The sequence below is a fragment of the Hyperolius riggenbachi genome, chromosome 1, assembly GCF_040937935.1.
Source record: "Hyperolius riggenbachi isolate aHypRig1 chromosome 1, aHypRig1.pri, whole genome shotgun sequence".
Taxonomy (NCBI): domain Eukaryota; kingdom Metazoa; phylum Chordata; class Amphibia; order Anura; family Hyperoliidae; genus Hyperolius; species Hyperolius riggenbachi.
Window position 1 is genome coordinate 35,869,849 of NC_090646.1, and position 24,554 is coordinate 35,894,402.

Below are 24,554 nucleotides of genomic sequence, written 5' to 3' on the forward strand. Positions count from 1 at the left end.
GCAAAAGCCCCCCACCTAGCCGAGACTGACCACTTCCTGAACTCAGCTGCATAGGCCTCCACTGGATCCTTGCCTTGACGCAAGGTCTTTAGCTTCCGCTCAGAGGTAGATGCAATGTCTGGGTCGTCATAAATTATGGCCATGGACTTAAAAAATTCTTCGACTGACCCAAGTGCTTCATGCCCTGTTGGTAAATTATACGCCCAGGTTTGAGCATCCCCTGAGAGTAAGGTTTTGATAAAGGTAATTCTCTGTGTCTCTGTCCCTGACAGATTAGGCCTCAATTCAAAATATGACATCACACGATTCTTAAAATTCTGAAAGTCAGATCTATGGCCAGAAAACTTTTCCGGTACAGACATTCTCAACTCTGTGACTGAAGGGGATCGCACTGAATTGACAGTCGTCTGTAGGACTTGTAGTGACCCAGATAAAGCAGAGATCTGGGTCTGCTGACCGTCCATCACTCTGATGAGATTTTCCACCGAGGTGGTGAGTGTGTCCAGACAAGTGCTAAGTGCTTCCATATTGTTTTGGTCTGGCGTTCTGTAACGATTGGTGTCAGCAACTAGTGTTGGGCGAACAGTGTTCGCCACTGTTCGGGTGATGTTCGAGTTCGGCCGAACACCTAATGGTGTTCGGCCAAACTGTTCGGGTTCGCCCGAACTGCTCAATGGCCGGCCGAACAGGGCCCCTGTTCGGCCGAACAGGGCCCTGTTCAGCCGAATACGGCCCCCCTATGGGGTCGCAGGCATAAGGGGGGAGCATGTCCCGATCGCGGGGGGGGGGGGGGGGGGGTCGGAAATTCCCCCCCACCCCCTCCGCTAGCGCTCCCCCCTCTGCCCACTTCCCCATAAAAAAGTTTAATGCAAGTTAAATAGTACCGGTGGCTGGCAGTGGAGTGAGGAGGAGGAGTCCGAGTAGGAGAGTGACGCGTTGAGGCCGGGCAGCGGGCGGTTCAGCGGTAGTACCCTTGTGGTACTTCCGCCCTTTCTCTGACCTCACGTCCTCTACGTGATGACGCATACGAGGGTACGCGTGACGCGTACCCTCGTATGCAGAGGACGTGAGGTCAGAGAAAGGGCGGAAGTACCACAAGGGTACTACCGCTGAACCGCCCGCTGCCCAGCCTCAACGCGTCACTCTCCTACTCGGACTCCTCCTCCTCACTCCACTGCCAGCCACCGGTACTATTTAACTTGCATTAAAAAAATTTTATGGGGAAGCGGGCAGAGGGGGGAGCGCTAGCGGAGGGGGTGGGGGGAATTTCCGCCCCCCCCCCACGATCGGGGCATGCTCCCCCCTTATGCATGCGACCCCATAGGGCCCCCAAAATGGGCATGTTCGGGCGTCCCATTGACTTCCATTGAGTTCGGGGTTCGGGCCGAACATGTCGAACATCTGGCCCATGTTCGGCCTGTTTGGCCTGTTCGGCCCGAACCCGAACATCCAGGTGTTCGCCCAACACTATCAGCAACCAGAGAGAGAATCTGATTCTTGGCGATCTGCAGTATCCCTAAGAATACAGATATACCTGATTATTGGGGACCTGCAGAATCACCAATAATCAGATATGACTAACCTCTAGACACCTGAGAGTGTAAGTGTTTTGGTGCAACAGTAACCTTTGGACCACCGGGGTAGCAGGTGGTCCAATAAGTAGAGAAGACTCTACTGCAGTCAAGGACACCTGGAGAGGGAGTCCCTGACTGATAAGAAACAGTGTCCCCTCTGTAGAGCCGGAGAATCAGATATGCAAGGTACCAAATCAGAGATCAGAAGAATAGTCAGGAACGCTATAGGACATAACAGATAACAGAACAAGGCCTAGTCTGGGGTGTGAGGGCCGTGATCTCAACACCCTGGAACTATGCTAGAGAATAACACAGATGATATACAGTATTCCTAGTCTGGGGTGTGAGGGCCGTGATCTCAACACCCTGGAACTATGCTAGACAATAACACAGATGATATACAGTATTCCTAGTCTGGGGTGTGAGGGCCATGATCTCAACACCCTGGAACTATGCTAGAGAATAACACAGATGATATACAGTAACTGGCTAAGTGTGGATTCCCAGGTCCACCTGTTTCCACTACACTGAAGGATCTGACTAAGGTCCGAGTGCTAACACGTAAGCATTCGCAATGCCAGACAACCAGCAACTGAACATTAAAAGCGACCCACAGCGCCGCCCAGTTCCATCAACCAATCACTGACTGAGCAGGAATCAGCTGACCGCCCTGATCAGCTGATCTTCCTCCTATTGGTATAAAGAGCTTGTCTTGCAGTGCGCGCATGCGTAGCTCTCCATCTGTGTGCACTACTAGTTCCAGACAGCCCAGACACATGTTGCTGCGGAGAAACTGCCGCGCTGGATGCGGAATCCGCCGCCTTACCATCAGAACATGCGGCGGCCCCCACGCCATTCTTCCCATGTGCACCATTAGTTCCAGACAACCCAGACGCATGCCAACGCGGACAAACAGCCGCGTCAGATGCGGAATCAGCCGCCTTACTGTCAGAACACGCGGCGGCTTTTCCGCTATTCATCACAAATATTCAATGAGATTTCTGACCTTAAAACAGTGCTTTGTGTCAAATGCAGATTTTTTTCTGGTACTTTTGATGTGTATTCCACACAACCATGACTCCCTCCAGGTATTAGACCCCTTGAAACATCTTTTCCATTGTTTTTCTAGCCAACAGAATTTTTTCTAAGTTTTGAAGTTCGCCTCCACATTGAAGTCTATTGTGGTTCGCGAAAGTGCGCGCGAACCAAACTTTCACGGTAGGTTCACGAACCTAAAATCGGAGGTTCGAGCCATCTCTATACACTACAGCAACTTTGCAGGCCTTTTTTTTTTACTCAGACCAGCCTAGTTGAAATCCATGCCCTGTTTGGCCTGTTGGTTATTCCTGCCAAGCAAAGATTTCAACTTCTATGTAGTTTGTGCTGATACTGCAATGCTGCAACCTTCTTACTCTGTACTCTCGGTCACAGTGATCACTGCTAGTTTTACACTGAAAACTGAAAAAAAAAGGAGTGTGCTCAGACCAGGTGTCACCTGAGTTGTATAATGACTTCCTCATGTTTATTGACTAACTAGCTGATTGCCCGGCGTTGCCCGGGTATGTATTTGGCTGGTGTTGGCTCCGCCCACTTTTTCTAACCCTAACACATAATTACTCAATGACCAAGTTTGTGAGCTTTGCGGTCTTTGGTATCAATAATTTGCATTGAAATGAATAAAATATGATTGGCTGTTTGTGTCTCCACCTCCTTTCTGAAATTGAACCCCAGTCACCCAATGACCAACTGTACCAGGTTTGAGGCCTGTGCCATTAACAGTGTAAGAATGGTAGTAATTTAATATTCTCCTTGAAAAGCAATAGGTGAAGTTTGATTCACTTTTGTAGGCTTCACCCACTTTTCTACATATTAATCCCAGTCACCCAGTGACCAACTGTGCAAAGTTTAAAAACCCTGCCATTAACAGTGTAAGAATGGCTGCAGTTGAAGGGGGCGTGGCCGCCGGAGACTGAGATGGCTGTGTGATCTGTGAGCTCTGAGCACACACAGCAAAAACGGCACAAATCACCACCCAGCCCGGGCCAACTCTTCACCAAAAGATGGGGGACCCTGCAATGGAGACAGAGGCATCCAGAAAACGGAGGAGACTCCCAAAAAAGCTCCCAGATTTCCTCCTGGAGATGAGAATGCGGGCAGAGAAAAACAAACAGGCCCAAGATGGCACAGCTGCACTCTCACACTCCCAGCTGCACGCAGACCCAGCTACTGCAGGAGAGTCCACCGCTACCCCCTCCTCTGCCAGACAGCTTACTTGGGACACAGGAGACCCTGCAGAGCGTTCTTCCTCACCAGAGCTGACGTCTCCAGCCTCAAGCAGCCCTTTGAAGTCCAAGCTTAGGCTGCATAAGGATGATGAGGAGGTAAGCACACCGTCTATTCCTCCTCCCCCACAACAGCAGGCAACCATCATTGAGTCATTCCCAGCGTCAGAGGAGCCTGTTTCACAGGCATATTTAAAGGATCTGCTGTTATCTTTTAAGGCATCTCTCCTAGCAGACCTACAAACTTCTACTAATGCGATGCAGGCATCCATCACTGATTTACAGGAGAGGGTGTCATTTACAGAGGACAAACTAGCTGATGTAGCCACAGAATTCAATGCTTTAGTTGATGTGGCAGATTCAAACACAAATGATATTTTCTGGCTCAAGCAAAAGTCCACAGATTTGGAAGATAGGAATCGTAGGAACAATTTAAAATTTAGAGGCATTTCAGAAGAAGTCCAACCTATGGAAATCAAATCTTACCTACAGGAGTTAAAAAAGGTACTGCCAGATTGTACTCGCTTAGAGCTTTCTATAGAGCGAGCACACCGACTCCCAAAGCCATCATACTTACCTGATACCACCCCAAGAGATGTGATTGAGAACTTCCTATGCTTCCATGTTAAGGAGGAACTACTTTTTTTTGTTAAGAAAAACGGATCTTTACCTGCTCCGTACAACAAAATACAGCTATTTGCTGATTTATCTGCCGCCACAATTCAGCAACGTAAAGCACTAACCTCTCTCACTAAGCATTTAACCACTTGCCCACCGCGCACTCATAACGCGCGTCAGCAAAGTGGCAGCTGCAGGACCAGCGACGCAGTACCGCGTAGCCAGCTGCAGGCTGATTATTCAGGAAGCAGCCGCTCGCGCGAGCGGCTGCTTCCTGTCAATTCACGGCGGGGGGCTCCGTGAATAGCCTGCGGGCCGCCGATGGCGGCTCGCAGGCTAAATGTAAACACAAGCGGAAATAATCTGCTTTGTTTACATTGTACGGCGCTGCTGCGCAGCAGCGCCGTAAGGCAGATCGGCGATCCCTGGCCAATCAGCGGCCGGGGATCGCCGCCATGTGACAGGGGACAGCCTGTCACTGGCTGCACAGGACGGATAGCGTCCTGTGCAGCCCCGATCTCCGGGGGGGGGGGGGAGCAGGTAGGAGAGGGAGGGGGGAATTTCGCCGCGGAGGGGGCTTTGAGGTGCCCCCCCCGCCAGCCACACGCAGGCAGGAGAGATCGGACCCCCCCAGCACATCATCCCCCTAGTGGGGAAAAAAGGGGGGCAATCTGATCTCTCTGCCTGCTACCTGATCTGTGCTGGGGGCTGCAGAGCCCACCCAGCATAGATCACTAAACACAGCACTGGTCCTTAAGGGGGGGTAAAGGGTGGGTCATCAAGTGGTTAAGAGACCTACAGATTTCCTATCGTTGGGGTTTCCCCACAAAGTTACTGATTAAGAAGGATGGCGCTGTTACTTCTATTGCTTCTATGGAAGGAGGTCTGCGCTTCTTAAAGGAACATAAGCTACCATTACCCCCTCCTGGTCAACTAAATAAGAACCCTTTTGCCCCGATTGCCAAAAACAAACCTGGCTGGAAAAAGGTGTCTTAAATAAGTTATGTGCTCGTTACCCTGTTTTTGAGCCCTAAATCTAGGTCTTGGCTGACTTTTGGATCCCTACCAGTAAGGACTTGTCCTTAGGGAAGTTTCCCTCAGTCCCCTTGTAAGGTGAAAACATAATGTTTTACACATGTGTACATCAGTTCTCGATGTTTGGGATGATTCTTATTACCTATCTAAGCTTTGTTAGCTGTTATGCTCTATCTAGCTGGTTAAAAATTCTGAATGTTAGCCGCACATGTTCACAATTGAATGTGGATGTTTGGTACTATAGCCATGCACTAAATTTAAAAGAAGAGAATATTCTGCCTATGTTATCTCCAGTTAAATATGATGGAAGTTAATATTTTATCTATTAATGCTAATGGACTGAATAGTCCGCAAAAACGTTTTTCGCTTTGGAAAGAGGCAGTAGCTAACCAGGCGGACATCCTATTTGTGCAGGAATCCCACTTTATGAAAAACAAACAACCAAACTTCTCGCATAAAAACTTTTCCACTATTATTTGTAATAACTTTACAAAGAAAAAGAGGGGTGTCTTTATTGCATTTCATAATAAACTCATGGTCACAGTAAAAAAAGAAATTATAGACATGCAGGGAAGGTATATCATATTGATATGTCTAATTAATAATAACCCGGTTACCCTTATTAATGCCTACGCTCCTAATACTGGCCAATTGTCATTTGTTAAATCACTTCTTAAAAGAGTATTACCCCTTACTGAAGGGACATTTATTTTAGGGGGTGATTTTAATGCATGCATAAATTCCACACTAGACACCTCGAATCAACAAGTAAAACACAAAGTTACCCTTCACAAGCTGATGATGCAAGAAAATCTAATAGATCCCTGGAGAGCTCAACACGGAACGGAGAGGGACTACACACACTTCTCCTCAGTCCATAGATCTTATTCTCGGATTGATTTCTTTATCACTAACTACTCTTCCCTTCAAAAAATCAAAAGTACAAAAAGCAACACTATAAGCTGGTCGGATCATGCATCCATTTTATGCACGTTAAAACTAACTGCCAGTTCTGAAACAAAACCTCAATGGAGATTGAATAACTCGTTACTTGCGTGCGATCATACCAAATCAGAGATACTTAAAAAATTAACAGAGTTCTTTGATATTAATGACAATGGAATGGTGAAAGAGGATGTTTTATGGAATGCTCATAAAGCATACATGAGGGGAATTTTCATCCAAAAAAGCTCTGTTATTAAAAAATCCAGAGATGCCCTTATAAAACTAAGACTAGATGAAATAGCACAGCTTGAATCACTGAACAAGCAGAATATCACGGATAAAACGACTTTACAATTATTTACTCTTAGACAAAAACTGAGATCACTGTTATCTCACTCATATGACCACCTTTTACAAAAAAGGAAATCATTATGGTATTCTCAAAGTAATAGAGCTAGCAAATTGTTAGCTAACCAACTCAAAGGTAAACAATCTAAAACTAAGATCTCCTTCTTAAAATATCCTGCCCAATCTGATCTTATCTCGAACCCACTCGAAATAGCCAATGCATTCAGTGATTTTTATGAAAAACTCTACAATATAAATAAGGATCCGAACACTTTTCAACCTACTGCACAGACAATCCAATCTTTCTTAGACTCTATGAGCCTCCCTCAGATTTCTGAATCACAATTATCTTTCCTAAATAGTCCTTTTGAAGTAAATGAAGTTATGCAAGTCATAACTAAACTTAAAATTAACAAAGCTCCTGGATTGGACGGGTTTTCTAACGATTATTTCAAGCACTTTAAGATCTGCCTAGCTCCAAAATTGACTAAGTTATTTAACTATATTGTTTCCTCCAATCACTTAGCACCTGAATTCCAAAGGGCGAATATCTCTGTCATACCAAAAGCTGGCAAAGACCCAGCGTATCCAGCAAATTACAGACCAATTTCTCTTTTAAACAGTGACACGAATTTTTTTTCTAAATTGCTAGCGAATAGACTGCTAGACATACTACCTACCCTGATCAATTATGATCAGGTTGGGTTTACTAAAGGGAGGGAGGCCACGGACGGAACAAGGAAAATAATAAATATCATACACCACATGGAGCTCTGTCGGAGGCCTTCTCTCCTCCTTGCTTTGGATGCGGAGAAGGCCTTCGACAGAGTTAACTGGGATTTCCTTAGAGCTACCCTCACTAAATTTGGCTTTTCGGGATTCTTTTTGAATGCTATATTCACTCTATACTCAACTTCATCAGCAACAGTCACAGTTGCAGGTTTCTCCTGCAAAGTATTCTCTATATCTAACGGCACCCGTCAAGGGTGCCCACTATCTCCTCTAATCTTTACATTAATAATGGAGACCCTGGCTCAAAAAATTAGATCTGACCCAAAAATAGAAGGTATTAAAATAGCAGATACTCGATATACTATAGGATTATTTGCAGACGACGTGATTCTTAGCTTAGAAAATCCTTCCACATCTCTTCTAGCTGTAAGAGAAGTACTTAATGACTTCTCAAGAGCATCTCTTTATAAAGTCAACGAAAATAAATCCCTGATACTTACTTTTAACGCATCTCAACAACAGGAGACTTGGATAACTGAAAATTTACCATACCCAATAGCAAAACAAACTATACCCTATCTGGGCATCCAACTCCCCAAAATCTCCTCTGACCTCTATAAATATAACTATATACCCTTAATTAGTACAGTAAAGAAGGACTTAGACAACATAGCGAAGTTTGAGTTTTCCATCCTTGGGAGAATCGCCGCGTTTAAAATGTCTGTCCTTCCTAAAATAATTTATATATTCAGAACGATAAATATCCCAATACCTAAATACTTCTTTACCGAACTAAAATCAGTCATTACTCGATTTATATGGAAAAACAAATCGCATAGAATAGCATACTCTTCATTAATTAAATCATCCCAAATTGGAGGATTTGGTTTGCCGGACCTTGAAATGTACTATCAGGCCTGCATACTTGATATCTCCAAACATTGGTGGACCTCCCCACATATCAAACCATGGGCAATCATAGAATCGTCAATATATGGTAAATCCTTAAAAGATCTCCTTTCTGCCTCCATTTTTAATATGAAACCACAAACTCCAATTTCCCCACCTATGCAAATTACGATTGCATGCTGGCAGAAAATTTATTCAAAAGCGCATAAAGATCCAGACGACCTGAAATTAGATATTCCACTAACTGCCCTAACACTAATCATCAAGAATATTAATCTTAGATCATGGACGAAGGCTAAGGTGATAAATATCAACGACTTATTTGAAAAGGACAAATTGGTCTCTTTCCAAGGCCTATGCAAAAAATGCGCCCTCCCAAGTTCGGAACAATATACTTATCTACAAATTAAACACTTTCTTTCGACACAAACCATTCCCTCTCTCCCCAGACACCTCAAAGCGTATATTAAAATGCCTAATAATTTAAAAAAAGGAATCTACTCTTGGTATAAACATTTGTCCTCGCTTTTCCATACTGAAGATCCCTTAATTAGAAATATAAATATATGGGTCTAGAGAACTCAAGACCCCAATTACTAAATCAGACATATCTAAAGCGCTGACTAGCGTATCTAAATATTCCCATTGTGTGTCTCATCTAGAAACGGTGTTAAAAACACTCCATAATTGGTATTTTACTCCAAGACGTTTGGCCACTTTCAATACCTCTCACTCACCATATTGCTGGAGGAATTGTCTAGGAATAGGCTCCCTATATCATGTGCTTTGGTCCTGTCCTTTAGTGCATGGCCTATGGAAAAATGTTTTCAGAACCATTAGTGACATTGTAGGTCACCAAACTCTCCCAGACCCAGCATTAGCCATCCTCCATATTAACCACCCTGGCGTTCTATTGAGATCGCCAGGGCGGCTGCGGGAGGGGTTTTTTTTAATTAAAAAAAAACTATTTCATGCAGCCAACTGAAAGTTGGCTGCATGAAAGCCCGCTAGAGGGCGCTCTGGGGGCGTTCTTCTGATCGCCTCCGGCAAGCATAAGTAACAAGGAAGGCTGAAATGAGCAGCCTTCCTTGTTTGGCTTTCCTCGTCGCCACGGCGACGAGCGGAGTAACGTCATGGACGTCAGCCGACGTCCTGACGTCAGCCGCCTCCGATCCAGCCCTTAGCGCTGGCCGGAACTATTTGTTCCGGCTGCGCAGGGCTCGGGCGGCTGGGGGGACCCTCTTTCGCCGCTGCTCGCGGCGGATCGCTGCAGAGCGGCGGTGATCAGGCAGCACACGCGGCTGACAAAGTGCCGGCTGCGTGTGCTGCTTTTTATTTTATCAAAATCGGCCCAGCAGGGCCTGAGCGGCACCCTCTGGCGGTAATGGACGAGCTGAGCTCGTCCATACCGCTAAGGTGGTTAATATGGATCGTATCCCTCCATCGTACAGACTTATTGTCTCACACATATTGTTTGCCACTAGACAACTCCTCCTAGCAAATTGGGCATCCCCACAGGTCCCGTCCATAATACAAGTTAAGGCAACTGCTCAAACAAACGTAAATTTTGAAATGCTCTTCTCAGCTCGCCTTAACAGTAGCTCTTGTACATTACTCTGTATGTGACCCTTCACTTATCTCTCTGCCTCTTACCTCCTTCTTCCAACCCAATCTTATCAGATAGTACCAATCACAACATAATCTGAGTATCAAAATACTAACATTCTAGAGGAAATAGTCATATTAACCCTTAAATATTGGTTATTGGTGTTCATGTTTTGCTGGCTACATACTACATACTATATTCTATTTTATCAGTATGTTACCCACACCAACGTTATGTGTTATGTTTTAGAAGTTATATTATAAGCATATTGTGTTCTGCTCTGCATGACATAGTTCATGCAGCAATTGAGGATATTACTGTTAACATCTCTATACTGTTTCTTGTGTTTCTCTGTCACCAGAATTCTTACCTGCTCCAACCCTATTTGAGCTACAATTTTATTGTATACTGATTGTCATATAGTTGAATTATATGCTTAATTTTATGCTTATATGTGTATTTCTGTGTTGACTTCTCAATAAAAATTATTGAAATTAAAAAAAAAGAATGGCTGCAGTTTACATTTTCCAGTGAAATTTATATTTGTCTCCAGCCACTGATGACCCGGCTTTGCCCGGGTATGTATTTGACTGGTGTTGGCTTTGCCCACTTTTTCTAACCGTAACGCACAAACACTCAATGACCAAGTTTGTGAGCTTTGGGGTCCTTGGCATCAATAATTTGTATATTCTCATAGAAATTAAACAAATCAGATTGGCTGTTTGTGGCTTCACCCCCTCTCCAGCATTTAAACCCCAGTCACCCAATGACCAACTGTAGCAGGTTTGAGGCATCTGCTATTACCAATATAAAAATGGCAGCAATTTAAATATTCCAGTGATGAGCGAAAATGCAAATATTCTTTTCGCTGAATTTTCGCGAAAATAAGTACTATTTTCGTTTCGAAAGGCGAAAATTCGCCGAATATTTTCTCATTAATTTTCGTCTAAAGTCTGTTTTTTTCGCGTTTAATATCTAAGCCCCCTTACAAACTAGAATCACCAAATTTTCAGGGTATATTAAGGAGATATGTGGGTACAAGAGGAAAATTTTTTTTTGCAAAAACCTTATAGTTTTTGAGAAAATCGATTTTAAAGTTTCAAAGGAAAAAAGTATACATTTAAATGCAGTAAATGACAGTTACTGTAGCAAACCTAGCGGTAGTGTAATTTTACTAATATCAAATGAAAGGGTGCCAAGTGCAAAGTGTCAAATGCAAAGTGCCAAGTGCAAAGTGTTAAATGCAAATTGCAAAGTGCCAAGTGCAAAGTGTTAAATGCAAAGTGCCAAGTGTCAAATGCAAAGTGCCAAGTGCAAAGTGTTAAATGCAAAGTGCACTTTGCACTTGGCACTTTGCATGGCACTTTGCACTTGGCACTTTGCATGGCCCTTTGCACTTTGCATGGCCCTTTGCACTTAGCCCTTTGCACGTGGCCCTTTGCACGTGGCCCTTTGCACGTGGCCCTTTGCACTTGGCGCTTGCACTTGGCACTTTGTGCTTGCACTTGGCCCTTTGTGCTTGCGCTTGGCACTTGGCCCTTTGTGCTTGCACTTGGCACTTGGCCCTTTGCGCTTGCACCTGGCACTTGGCCCTTGGCCCTTTGCGCTTGCATTTTTCCCTTTGCGCTTGCACTTGACCCTTTGCACTGGCACTTGGCCCTTTGCGCTGGCACTTGGCCCTTGGCCCTTTGCACTTGGCAGTTTGCACTTGGCCCATGGCACTTGCACTTGGCCCTTTGCACTTGGCCCTTTATTTTGATATTAATAAATGTACACTACCTCTAGGTTTGCTACAGTAACTGTCATTTACTAAATTTAAATGTAAACTTTTTTCCTTTGAAACTTTAACCACTTTGCCCTATCTGGACGGATATATCCGTCCAGATGGGCACTGCTGCTGCAGCCGTGTGGTGCGTGCAATCGGGTGCGCGCCTGCGCGCGCTCCCGCTGCCTCCCGCTGCCCCCCGATCAGTGAATGGGAATATAATTCCCATTCACCGATCTAAGTCTCCGGCAGAAATGCCGACGCTTTCTCATCAGAGAGCGCGGTATTTCTGCCCCCAGGAAACATCACCTTCTTCTTATAGTTCCTAGATGCGAGATCGTTCGCATCTAGGAATTTTTTGAATGTGGCCATCTTGTGGCCAAATAGTAAACTGCACCCACATACCTAAATTAAATAAAAAAATACATTATATTACATCTAAAATTAGCTATTTACCTCCCAAACTAAAATTACCCAAATACATTTTTGTATTTAAAAAAAAATAAAAAAAATTACAATTAAAAAAAAAAAAAACTACATAAATAGTTACCTAAGGGTCTGAACTTTTTAAATATACATGTCAAGAGAGTATTTTATTAATTTTTTTTAAAATTATAAGCTTATAAATAGTGATGGACGCAAATTGAAAAAATGCACCTTTATTTCTAAATAAAATATCAGCGCCATAAATTGTGATAGGGACGTAATTTAAACGGTGTAATAAGCGGGACAAAAGGGCACATAAAATGCATGGGTTTTAATTACTGTAGCATGTATTAATTTTAAACTATAATGGCCAAAAACTGAGGAATAATGATTTTTTTCCATTTCTATCTTAATCTTCCTGTTAAAATGCATTTACAGTAAAGTGACTCTTAGCAAAATGTACTACCCAAAGAAAGCCTAATTAGTGGCGGAAAAAACAAGCTATAGATCAATTAATTGTGATAAGTAACGATAAAGTTATTGGCGAATGAATGGGAGGTGAGCATTGCTCAGATGCTTAAGATTTTCGACGCTGTAGGCTGAAGTGGTTAAAATCGATTTTCTCAAAAACTATAAGGTCTTTTTGCAATTTTTTTTCCTCTTGTACCCACATATCTCCTTAATACAAATTTGGTGATTCTAGCTTGGAAGGGGGCTTAGATATTTAATGCGAAAAAACGGACTTTAGACGAAAATTTATGCGAAAATACTCAGGCTAAATTTCGCCTTTTGAAACGAAAATAGAACTTATTTTCGTGAAAATTTGGCGAAATCGAAAATTGGATTTTCGATGCGAAAATGACTTTGGCGAAAATTTGCAAGCAACACTGAAATATTCCCCTTGAAAATAAACAGGTGAATTTTGATTGGCTGCTGTAGGCTCCAACCACTTTCCTGAATATTAGTCCCAGTCAGCCAGTGGCCAACTGTGTCACTGTAAGAGATAGCGGAGATGCCGCCGCAGCAGGGAGCGACATAACGGCTGTCCCCGCGTCTCAGCCAGTGGCCTTCGCCGCATTGTTACATGATGGAACTTTGCCTGGTCCCTCAGTCGCACATAGATTGAGGGCTACGCACGCGCGCACGCACACAGTCAGGATCTTTATGCAAGCAGAAGAGGAGTCAGCTGATCAGCCGGTCAGCTGACTCCAACATTGATCCTGATTGGCTGAGTGACTGGGGCGGTGCTAAGGAGCGCTCCCAGTATATATAGTACATGCCTGTCAGTTGTTCCTTGTCTGCTGTTGCATATGCTACGTGTTAGCACTCAGACCTATAGTCAGATCCCAAAGTGTGCTAGAACCAGCAGGAGCTGGGGATCCACACTTAGCCAGATTCTGTTGATAGCTTAAAATACTAATTGAATCATATTATTTGTTATGAGTTATTACCCTCTGCTAGCCTTGACTACTCTTCTGTCTTGTGATTCTGTGCCTGTGCCTATCTGATCCAGTTGCCGACTTAGCTTATCCCTCACTCTGATTCTGTCTTCTATCTTTGTACCGTATCTGTCCGTGTGTTGCCAAACCTGCTTGTCTGACTCTTCTGCCCTCACCAGGGAGCCTAGTCCTGGTGAGGGACTCTCAGTTTAGTAATCATCTGCTCCTCAGGTTGATAGCTGCAGTACAGTCTTAATCACCTGCTCCTCAGGTGACTAGCTATTACAGTACTGCCTGGATCTCCTGCCCCTCAGGGGATCACCTGCTGCAGTACAGTCTGAATCTCTCGCTCCTCAAGTGATCACTCTACATTGTCTTACTGTGCATCACCAGCTCCTCGGGTGAACCTATCACTATCACTACTCCTCTGTGTCTCCAGCCTGCTGGAGTACTGAGTACTGTGTTCTTTAGAGATGCCCCCTTTTGCCAGCTCCTCTGGGATAGTGGGTATCTCTATCAATATTTACTGTTGCACCAAACACTATCTTACACCTGAGTGTCCTGTGTCTTGCTATGCTTGCATTATTGGTGATTCTGCAGATCACCACATAATCAGGTATAACATCTGTATTATTGGTAATTCTGCAGATCACCAATAATCAGAAAATCTGTTCTTGCTGACACCAATCGTTACAGTCACGTTTGAGAACCCTGCCAATAACAGAATGGCTGAAATCAATCTAACAAATCTGATTGGCTGTTTGTGTCTCCACCCCTTTAGTGAATTTGGACCCCAGTCACCCAATGACTGACTGTATCAGGTTCGAGGCCTCTGTCATTAACAGTGTAAGAATGGTAGCAATGTAAATATTCCCCTTGAAAATCAATAGGTGAATTTTGATTGTTCTTTGTAGGCTCCACCCACTTTTCTGAATAATAATCCCAGTCTCCCAGCGACCAACTGTGCAACGTTTGAGAACCCTACCATTAACTGTGTAAGAATAGCTGCAGTGTACATTTCCCCAGTGAAATTTGTAATTGTCTCCGCCCTCTTTTTGGTTATGGGAATAAAAAGTATCCTATACTTTATTCCAGGTAATGTACTATGAGTGTGCCAAATTTCATTCAAATCCGTTTAGCCATTTTACGTGATCGAGTAAGAAACATCCAAACATCTGACCTTTCCCATTTATAATATTAGTAGGATTTATCTTCAGCAATATCAGCATAGCTGAAATGCCACATCCCCACGGCAAAATGATGTAATTAAACTCCCCAAATCCCCAGGCAAAATGCGAGGATCATTTCATGGTAGGGGCAGAGCTCTGTGCAGTAGCTTTACTGAGAGGGGTGGGGAGAGGTAGAGATTGCTGTCATTCTTGCACTGTTAATGGCACAAGCCTCATACCTGGTACAGTTGATCATTGGGTGACTGGGGTTCAATTGAGAAAAGGGGGGGGGGGGTGGAGCCACAAACAGCCAATCGGAGTTGTTTCATTCCAATGTAAATTATTGATGCCAAACACTAGTGATAATCGCTGGATTCCGCGGAATTGTAAATTCTGTGATTCCGGCTGGAATTTGATGATTCAGGTTCCGATATGATGGACGGAATTGCTATAGCTCTAAAATGGAATTCCGCTGAAGATTTTAAAATTACGCGTAATTTTACAGAATTCAAATTTATTTCCTCACCTAACTAATTTCTACCTGATTCCCTGCTCCCTTCCTTCTTACTCCCTTCCTCCTGGAGGGAGGAGGGTCTCGTTTTCCAGGGAATTGTAGTATTTCAAAAGCCAGCTTACACACCACGGCTGGGAATTGAACCCAGGTCTCAGTGTGTGGTAGGTAACTCACTTCACCACTTCACCACTATACCACTATACCACCACTAACACTACATGCTGAAGCCAGCCTAGCATGTACCATTATGATATATCCAAGAAAAAAATTAGCTTGCTTAAGGATTTGTAGCATGTCAAAAGCCAACTCACATTGGCTGGGAATAGAATCCAGGGCTACAGCTCTGTAGGCTGCTATCCTAACCATTATACCACCAACACAACACACTACAATGCTACATGCTGAAGCCAGTTTAGCATGTACCATTATGATATATCCAAGAGAAAAATGAGCTTGCTTAAGGATTTGTAGTATGTCAAAAGCCAACTCACATTGGCTGGGAATAGAACCCAGACCTACCGCTCTGTAAGCTGCTATCCTAACCATTATACCACCAACACAACACACTACAATGTTACATGCTGTAGCCAGCCTAGCATGTACCATTATGATATATCCAAGAGAAAAATGAGCTTGCTTAAGGATTTGTAGCATGTCAAAAGCCAACTCGCATTGGCTGGGAATAGAACCCAAGCCTACCACTCTGTAGGCTGCTATCCTAACCATTATACCACCAACACAAAACACTACAATGCCATGGTTTAATGGTTAGGTGGTTTAATGGTTAGGATAGCAGCCTTCAGAGTGGTAGGCCTGGGTTCTATTCCCAGCCAATGTGAGTTGGCTTTTGACATGCTACAAATCCTGAAGCAAGCTCATTTTTCTCTTGGATATATCATAATGGTACATGCTAGGCCGGTTTCAGCATGTAGTGTTAGTGGTGGTATAGTGGTGACGTAAGCTACCTACCACGCACTCAGACATGGGTTCAATTCCCAGCCACGGTATGTAAGCTGGCTATTGAAATACTACAATTCCCTGGAAGATGAGAACCTTCTCCCTCCGGCAGAAGGGATGGAAGAAAAGTATAAAGGGAACAGTTAATAAGGTCTATGGGACACCATATAGTATAAACAAGGTTGCCTTAGAGTTGTTGTTTTTTTTTTTTCGACGGTATCCGGAATTCCATAGAATTTCGTACAAATCCGGTGGAATTTTCATAGCGCCGGAATTTAACACTGAGGGAATCCGTGATTTCCGGAGGAACGGTATTTGCTCTTTCCGATCCTCCCTACCAAACACCACAAACCTCACAAACTTAGTAATTGAGTAGTTGATTCATTGTGTGTTAGGGTTAGGAAAGTGGGCACAGCCTGCCAGAACCCACAAACTCCGCAGGCTGGAGAGGTGAGCTGGAGACACACCATCTGTCGGGGGAGGCCGTGTCCCCCACCTGCGACTGCGCCCCCCCTGCACAGTGCCCCAGGCAACCGCCTGGTCGGCCTGGTGCACAAGGTGCCTCTGCTTACTGTTGTTAGATGCCAAATATGATGTCCAGCTTGCTGATTTGGGTAGATTTCCTACAATGCAATAGAGTCTATTCTATTTATTTTTTTTCTTTAACAACTTTATTTGGCTCTCAGAACTTGAATTTCGATGATACATATACCAACTGATTAGCACAAGAAAGGGATTTTTTTTTATGGCCAGATCCAAAAAGGAACCATCCATTTGCAATGAAGTGTGAAGGATGGAGTCAACTTTGGCCTGTTTGCTCTTTTGTCTGTAATTCGGGATCCCAAATAAGTTTTATGTCATGTCCTAGCCAGGCTGTGTTCTGTACCTGCTGTTTATAATAATGAAGATGTTTGGTATGAAGCCTTCCTTTAGACAACATATATGCGTTGTGAAGGGCCTTAGCCATGGCTTCCACTGCATAATAAATTAGTGGTGAAACACCAAGATCTAGATGAGATTCTTCTGGTATTGGATATATTTTTCTTATGGATGCATTTACCCTTGCGTGAGCCATGAGTTTCAATGCATGTTTGATATCACCATTTCCTAAAATATAACCATTTCCTGTTGTGTCATAGGAACTCAGCTTTTCAATGTTATCGAACAAATGTTCTTTATCTGGAATCCATAAAGGGTTTAATTCCACAGCCAAACTACCATTCAGTGCACTTAAAAAGTCAAAATATTGTTTTGCAGTAGAACTCCATACAGGAGGGAAAATGCATGTTTTATTATGCAGAGTTAAAGCAGCGTTATTTATGAAATATAGAATAGAATCCTCCATTCCATATACAAGAACAATTTTACTAAAAGATTTTTCAAGAGCAGATGTGTCTCCAATGACCTGAAGGTTTTTAAGTGCCAGTTTAATTGTAAACTCAACACAGATGCCATTTTCCTTCAGATACTTCATCATTAATTCTGTTTCTTTCTTTCCAGCTTCATCCTCTGATGAAATTATTCCAACCCAGGTCCAGCCAAAATGTTTCAACAGCTTTATTACAGGCGCATAAGAGGCGTGCTCATTCTCAACCATGCGGAATACATGAGGATAAAGGTGCCTGTTGGTTAGAGAGTAGTCTGTGGCTCCATAACTGATCTGCAGAATATAAAACACAATATTTATAACTCCTTAGCTGATATTCAGGAGGACATATTGGTTCTCTTAAATATTCATCAGCAATTTCTATCCACAGCTGCAATGCTGCTATTATATTAGTGACACCAGAGTGAAACAAAAGCGTGTTGATTTGTTGTCAGCTTAATTTCTAACAATGGTGTAGAAGCTTGAAAAGAGGCGCCAATATAGGATAAAACATTGTTAAAAAACATTTAAAAGAGGAGTTAGTTGTGGACTTACCTCCCCAGTAGACCAAACAGACACAATTCTGTTATTTCTTTTAAAAAAAAAAGCATTTCATAGGTACTCCAAATTGCAACGCGTTTCACAGGCACAATCCTGCTTTATCAGGCAAATTGAGGAGAACAAACAAGTAAGGGTCTGGTGTACAGCCAAATGTCTCTGGGTGCACAGAGGTGCTTGGCTGTATACCAGACCCTTACTAGTTTGTTCTCCTTGATTCGCCTGATGAAGCAGGATTGTGCCTGTGAAACGCTCTAGTGATCTTTTTGAAGCCTTGCTTGAAGCAGGATTCTGGGAGAAGGAGAGGGGACACTATCTTACCCAGTCTCACACAGCTGTGGGGATGGTTACACTAGGATTCCTGTATGGCACCTCTTTCCTTCAAAGTGTCCCAGATACGGAGAATCTTTCTGTGGGTGTGGATGGCGCTTCTCGTGGGTTTGGGTTGAGCCTATTGTGATCAGAGGCGGAGCTTCATTTTTACATCCTTAGGGGCCTTTTTATGAATGGCTGCAGTTTACATTTTATCAGTGAAATGTGTATTTGTCTCCGCCCACTGATGACCCGGTATTGCCCGATTATGTATTTGGCTGGTGTTGGCTGTGCCCACTTTTCCTAACTATAATACACAATTAATCAATTACTCAATGACTGTAATAAATAGCGAAAACGCAGCCAGGACTAGGAGTGGCATGGCGGCGGGTTCCGCATCAAAGGCGGCGGACTCCGCCATGTCAGCGGACGCCACCGTGCAGTTACATGCTGCTGCTCTGCTTGGTCCTTCTGTTGCACATAGATTGAGGGCTACACGCGCGCGCCAGGCGACAGAACCTTTATGCGAATAGAAGGGGAGTCAGCTGATCTGCCAAGTCAGCTGACTCCAATGGTACTTTGGATTGGCTGAGTGATGGGGGCGGCGCTGCGGGGCATCTCTGTATATATAGTACTAGTCTGTCAGTTGCCCCGTGTCTGCTGCTGCAAATGCTAACATGTTAGCGCTCAGACCCTAGTCAGATCCCAAAGTGTGATAGAACCAACTGGAGCTGGGATCCACACTTAGCCAGATTCTGTTGATAGCTTAAAGTACTAATTGCATTGTATTATCTGTTATGACCTTCTGCTTCCTTGACCACTCCCCTACTTGCTGATTCGGTACCTCTGCCTATCTGATCATTGTTGCCGACTCTGCCTGAACGTAACACTGAATCAGCCTTCTGTCTTTGTACTTTATCTGTCCATACGTTGCCTACTCTGCTCGTCTGACCTTCCCGTCCTCACCATTGGGCGTAGCCACTGGTGAGGAATCTGTAGTAGCTTTCACCTACTCCTTAGGTGAAGCTCAGCTGCAGTATAGTCTTAATCACCTGCTCCTCAGGTGATCATCCTTTGCAGCACAGTCAGTGGTCCCTGCTCCTCAGGTGTCCACTGGCTGCAGTATAGTCTTAATCACCTGCTCCTCAGGTGATCATTGGCTGCAGTACTGTCTGAGTCACCCGCTCCTCTGGAGATCTCCTCTTCCTCATTACTGTTGCACCAAAAACTATCTAACATTGGTTGTCCTGTGTCTGGCTATACTAGCATTATTGGTGATTCTGCAGATCACCACATAATCAGGTATAGCATCTGTATTATTGATGATACTTTAGATCACCAATAATCAGAAAATCTGTTTTGCTGACACCAATCGTTACAATGACCAAGTTTGTGAGCTTTGCGTTTTTGGCATCAATAACCTGTGTTAAAATGAAACAAATAAGATTGGCTGTTTTTGGCTACACCCCTTTGTCCAAATTTGAACCCCAGTCACCCAATGACCAACTGTACCAGGTTTGAGGCTTGTAACATTAACAGTGCAAGAATGACAGCAATGAAATATTCCCCTGAAAAATCAATAGGTTATTTTTGATTGGCTTTTATAGACTCCACCCACTTTTCTAAATATTATCCCAGTCACTCAGTAATTAACTGTGCAAAGTTTGAGAACCCTACAGTTAACAGTGTAAGAATGGCTGCAGTTTACATTTTCCCAGTGAAATTTGTATTTGTCTCCGCCCCCTTTTTGGTTATGGAAATAAAATATATCCTATACTTTATTCCAGGTAATGTACAATGTGTGTGCCAAATTTCATTCAAATCTGTTCAGCCATTTTTGCGTGATCGAGTAACAAATATCCATACATCCAAACATCCCAACTTTCCCATTTATTATACTAGCTGGACGCCCAGCATTGCCCAGGTATATATTTGGCTAGTGTTGGCTCTGCCCACTTTTCCTAACCCTAACACACAATGACTTAATGACCAAGTATGTAAACTTTGCGGTCTTTGGCTTCAATAATTTGCAATGAAATAAAATTAATCTGCTTGGATGTGGCTCCAACCCTTTTCTGAATTTGAACCCCAATCACCCAATGGCCAACTGTATCAGGTACAAGTGATTAACAGTGCAAGAATGGCAGCAATTAAATATTCCCCTTGAAAATCAATAGGTAGATTTTGATTTGCTTTTATAGGCTCCACCCACTATTCTGAATATTAATCCCAGTCCCCCAGTAACCAATTGTGCAAAGTTTGAGAACCCTACCCTTAAAAGTGTAAGAATTGCTGCAGTTTAAATTTTCTCAGTGAAATTGGCATTTGTCTCCGCCTACTGATGATCCGGCATTGTCCGATTATGTATTTTGCAGGTGCTGGCTGCGCCCACTTTTTGTAACCCTAACACACAATTAATCAATTACTCAATGACCAAGTTTGTGAGCTTTGTGGTCTTTGGCACCAATAACATGCATTAAAATGAAACAAATCTTATTGGCTGCGTGTGGCTCCACCCTGTTTAATAAATGTAAACTCCAGTCACGCAATGATCAACTGTACCAGGTTTGAGGCTTGTGCCATTAACAGTGCAAGAATGGCAGCAATGAAATATTCCCCTGAAAAATCAAAAGGTAATTTTTGATTTGCTTTTGTAGGCTCCACCCACTTTTCTAAATATTACTCCCAGTCACCCAGTGACTAACTGTGCAAAGTTTGAGAACCCTACCATTAACAGTGTAAGAATGGCTGCAGTTCACATTTTCCCAGTGAAATTTATATTTGTCTCTGCCCACTTATGACCCGGCGTTGCCCGCTTATGTATTCGGCTGGTGTTGGCTGTGCCCACTTTTCTAACCCTAACGCACAATTAATCAATAACTCAATTACCAAGTTTGTGAGCTTTGTGGTGTTTGGCATCAATAATTTGCATTGAAATGAAATAAATCTAATTGGCTGTTTGTGGCTCCACACCCTCTCTGAAATTGAACCCTACCCAATGATCAACTTTACCAGGTTTGAGGCTTGTGCCATTAACAGTGCAAGAATGTCAGCAATGTAAATATTCCCCTTAAAAATCAATAGGTTAATTTTGATTGGCTTTTATGGACTCCACCCACTTTTCTGAATATTAATCCCAGTCACTCAGTAACCAACTGTGTAAAGTTTGAGAACCCTACTATTAACAGTGTAATAATGGCTGCAGTTTACATTTTCCCAGTGAAATTTGTATTTGTCTCCGCCCCCTTTTTGGTTATGGGAATAAAAAGTATCCTATAGTTTATTCCATGTAATGTACTATGTGTGTGCCAAATGTCTTTAAATCCGCACAGTTGGTCACTAGGTGACTGGGATTAATATTCAGAAAGGTGGGTGGAGCCTACAAAAGCTAATCAAAAATTACCTATTGATTTTTCAGGGGAATATTTCATTGCTGCCCTTCTTTCACTGTTAATGGCACAAGTCTCAAACCATCATTGATTGATTGGGGTTTCCATTTATAAAATGGGGTGGAGCCACACACAGCCAATATGATTTGTTTTATTTCAATGCAGATTCTTGATGCCAATAGACCGCAAAGCTCACAAAGTTGGTCATTGAGTAATTGATTAATTGTATGTTAGGGTTAGGAAAAGTGGGCGCAGCCAACACCTGCCAAATACATAATCGGGCAATGCCAGGTTTTCAGTAGGCGGAGACAAATGCAAATTTCACTGAGAAAATGTAAACTACAGCAATTCTTACACTTTTAATGGTAGGGTTCTCAAATTTTGCACATTTGGTCACTGGGTGACTGGGATTAATATTCATAAAAGTGGGTGGAGCCTACAAAAGCCAATCAAAATAGACCTATTGATTTTCAAGGGGAATATGTAATTGTTACCATTTATGCACTGTTAATGGCACAAGTCTTAACCACTTGAGGACCACAGTCTTTCTACCCCTTAAGGACCAGAGCCTTTTTTTTCCATTCAGACCACTGCATATTTAACGGTTTATTGCTTGGTTATACAACCTACTATCTAAATGAATTTTCCCTCCTTTACTTGTCACTAATACAGCTTTCTTTTGGTGCTATTTGATATCCGCTGCTATTTTTAGTTTTTATTATATTCATAAAAAAGACTTGAATTTTGTCAAAAAAATGATTTTTTTAACTCTCTGTGATAAAATTTGTCAAATAAAGTAATATTTCTGTATACATTTTTGTCCAAATTTATTGTGCTACATGTCTTTGATACAAAAAAAAAACATTTAGTGTATATTTATTGGTTTGGGTAAAAGTTATAGCGTTTACAAACTATGGTGCAAAAAGTGAATTTTTCCATTTTGAAGCATCTCCAACTTTTCTGAGCACCTGTCAGGTCTCATTAGGTGCTAAAATTCCAGGATAGTATAAATACCCCCCAAATGACACCATTTTGGAAAGAAGACGTCCCAAAGTATTCACTGAGAGGCATGGTGAGTTCATAGAAGATTTTATTTTCTGTCACAAGTTAGCGGAAAATGACACTTTGAGACTAAAATAACAAAAAAAAAAAGGTTTCCATTTCTGCTAACTTGCGACGAAAAAAAATGAAATCTGCCGCGGACTCACCATGCCCCTCTCTGAATACCTTGAAGTGTTTACTTTCCAAAATGGGGTCTTTTGTGGAGGGTGTTTACTGTCCTGGCATTTTGGGGGGTGCTAAATTGTAAGCACCCCTGTAAAGCCTATAGGTGCTCATTGAACTTTGGACCCCTTAGCGCAGTTAGGCTGCATAAAAGTTAGCCCTCATTTAACCCCAGTCTCAAAAACCCCATATAGTGACCACATCACCATTGGATCTTATCCGTAGCTGACATATTGTAGCCCTCATTTAACCCCAGTCTCAAAAACCCCATATAGTGACCACATCACCATTGGATTTTATCCGTAGCTGACATATTGCTTGTTGCATAGAGTGGTTTATGCCAATGCAATTTGTAGGCCCACAACATCGTATGATGGATCCATCTCTCAGTTTTTATGTTTATTATTTTTATATATATATATATATATATATATATATATATATATATATATATATTTTTTTATATATTTTTAATTATTTATATATTTCCTCAGGTCTAGCCTAATGAGGTTGTTTTATTATATTAGAATTTTATATTTACATATATGCACATATATTTTTAGATGATGATTTTGAATTCTACTTTTTGCATATCTACTTTAGGATTGGTGCACTGTAGCACTAAGAATTATGAATTTTTACTATTCTAGTACTGTTTTTAAGTTGTTGCATGAAATTGCGCTCTTAGCAGCCCCTTAGGGGGTTACTTTGTCTTGTATTAATCCTGACATTGTAAAATTGTACTAGTAGATTGTTCACATAGGTGCGCGTAGTGCACTGTGAGCCAGCACCGTTGAGGACAAAGGTTCCTCCCCATCCTAGGTCTAGATACAAAGACTTCCGCCCGCCCCAGTTTGTGCTAAATAAAGTTATTTTATTGCAACCACGTCATGGCTTCCTCGTTACCATGACAACCACCGGAGGTGGATTTAAAACCCTCCGCTTTGCGTGCAAGCGTCATCTGACGAAGGCGCAGAGCGCCGAAACGCGTAATGACGCTGCACGCCTATTGAGCCTCAGCCACGCCTATCCCGACAGCGAGACGGCTTTCCCCAACCACCGGGTCCCGCACTGCTGGCCACAGTGCGCTGCTGCCGCCCTGCCTGGGAAAATAAGCGGTTGGCTTTACCGCTGAGAAGCGCTTTTAAACTTGTATTCTTGTGAGTATAACATTAAATTTTGCAATAAAAACCAACACAGGTAATGCACTATTGTGCGCTCCATTTCTTTTATAGATAAAAGTGCCACACATGTGGTATTGCCATGTTTTTACACACAATTGTCAATTTACAGAGAGATTTCTCCCACCCAGCATGGGTATGTGTAAAAATACACCCCAAAACACATTTTACTACTTCTCCTGAGTACAGCGATACCACATGTGTG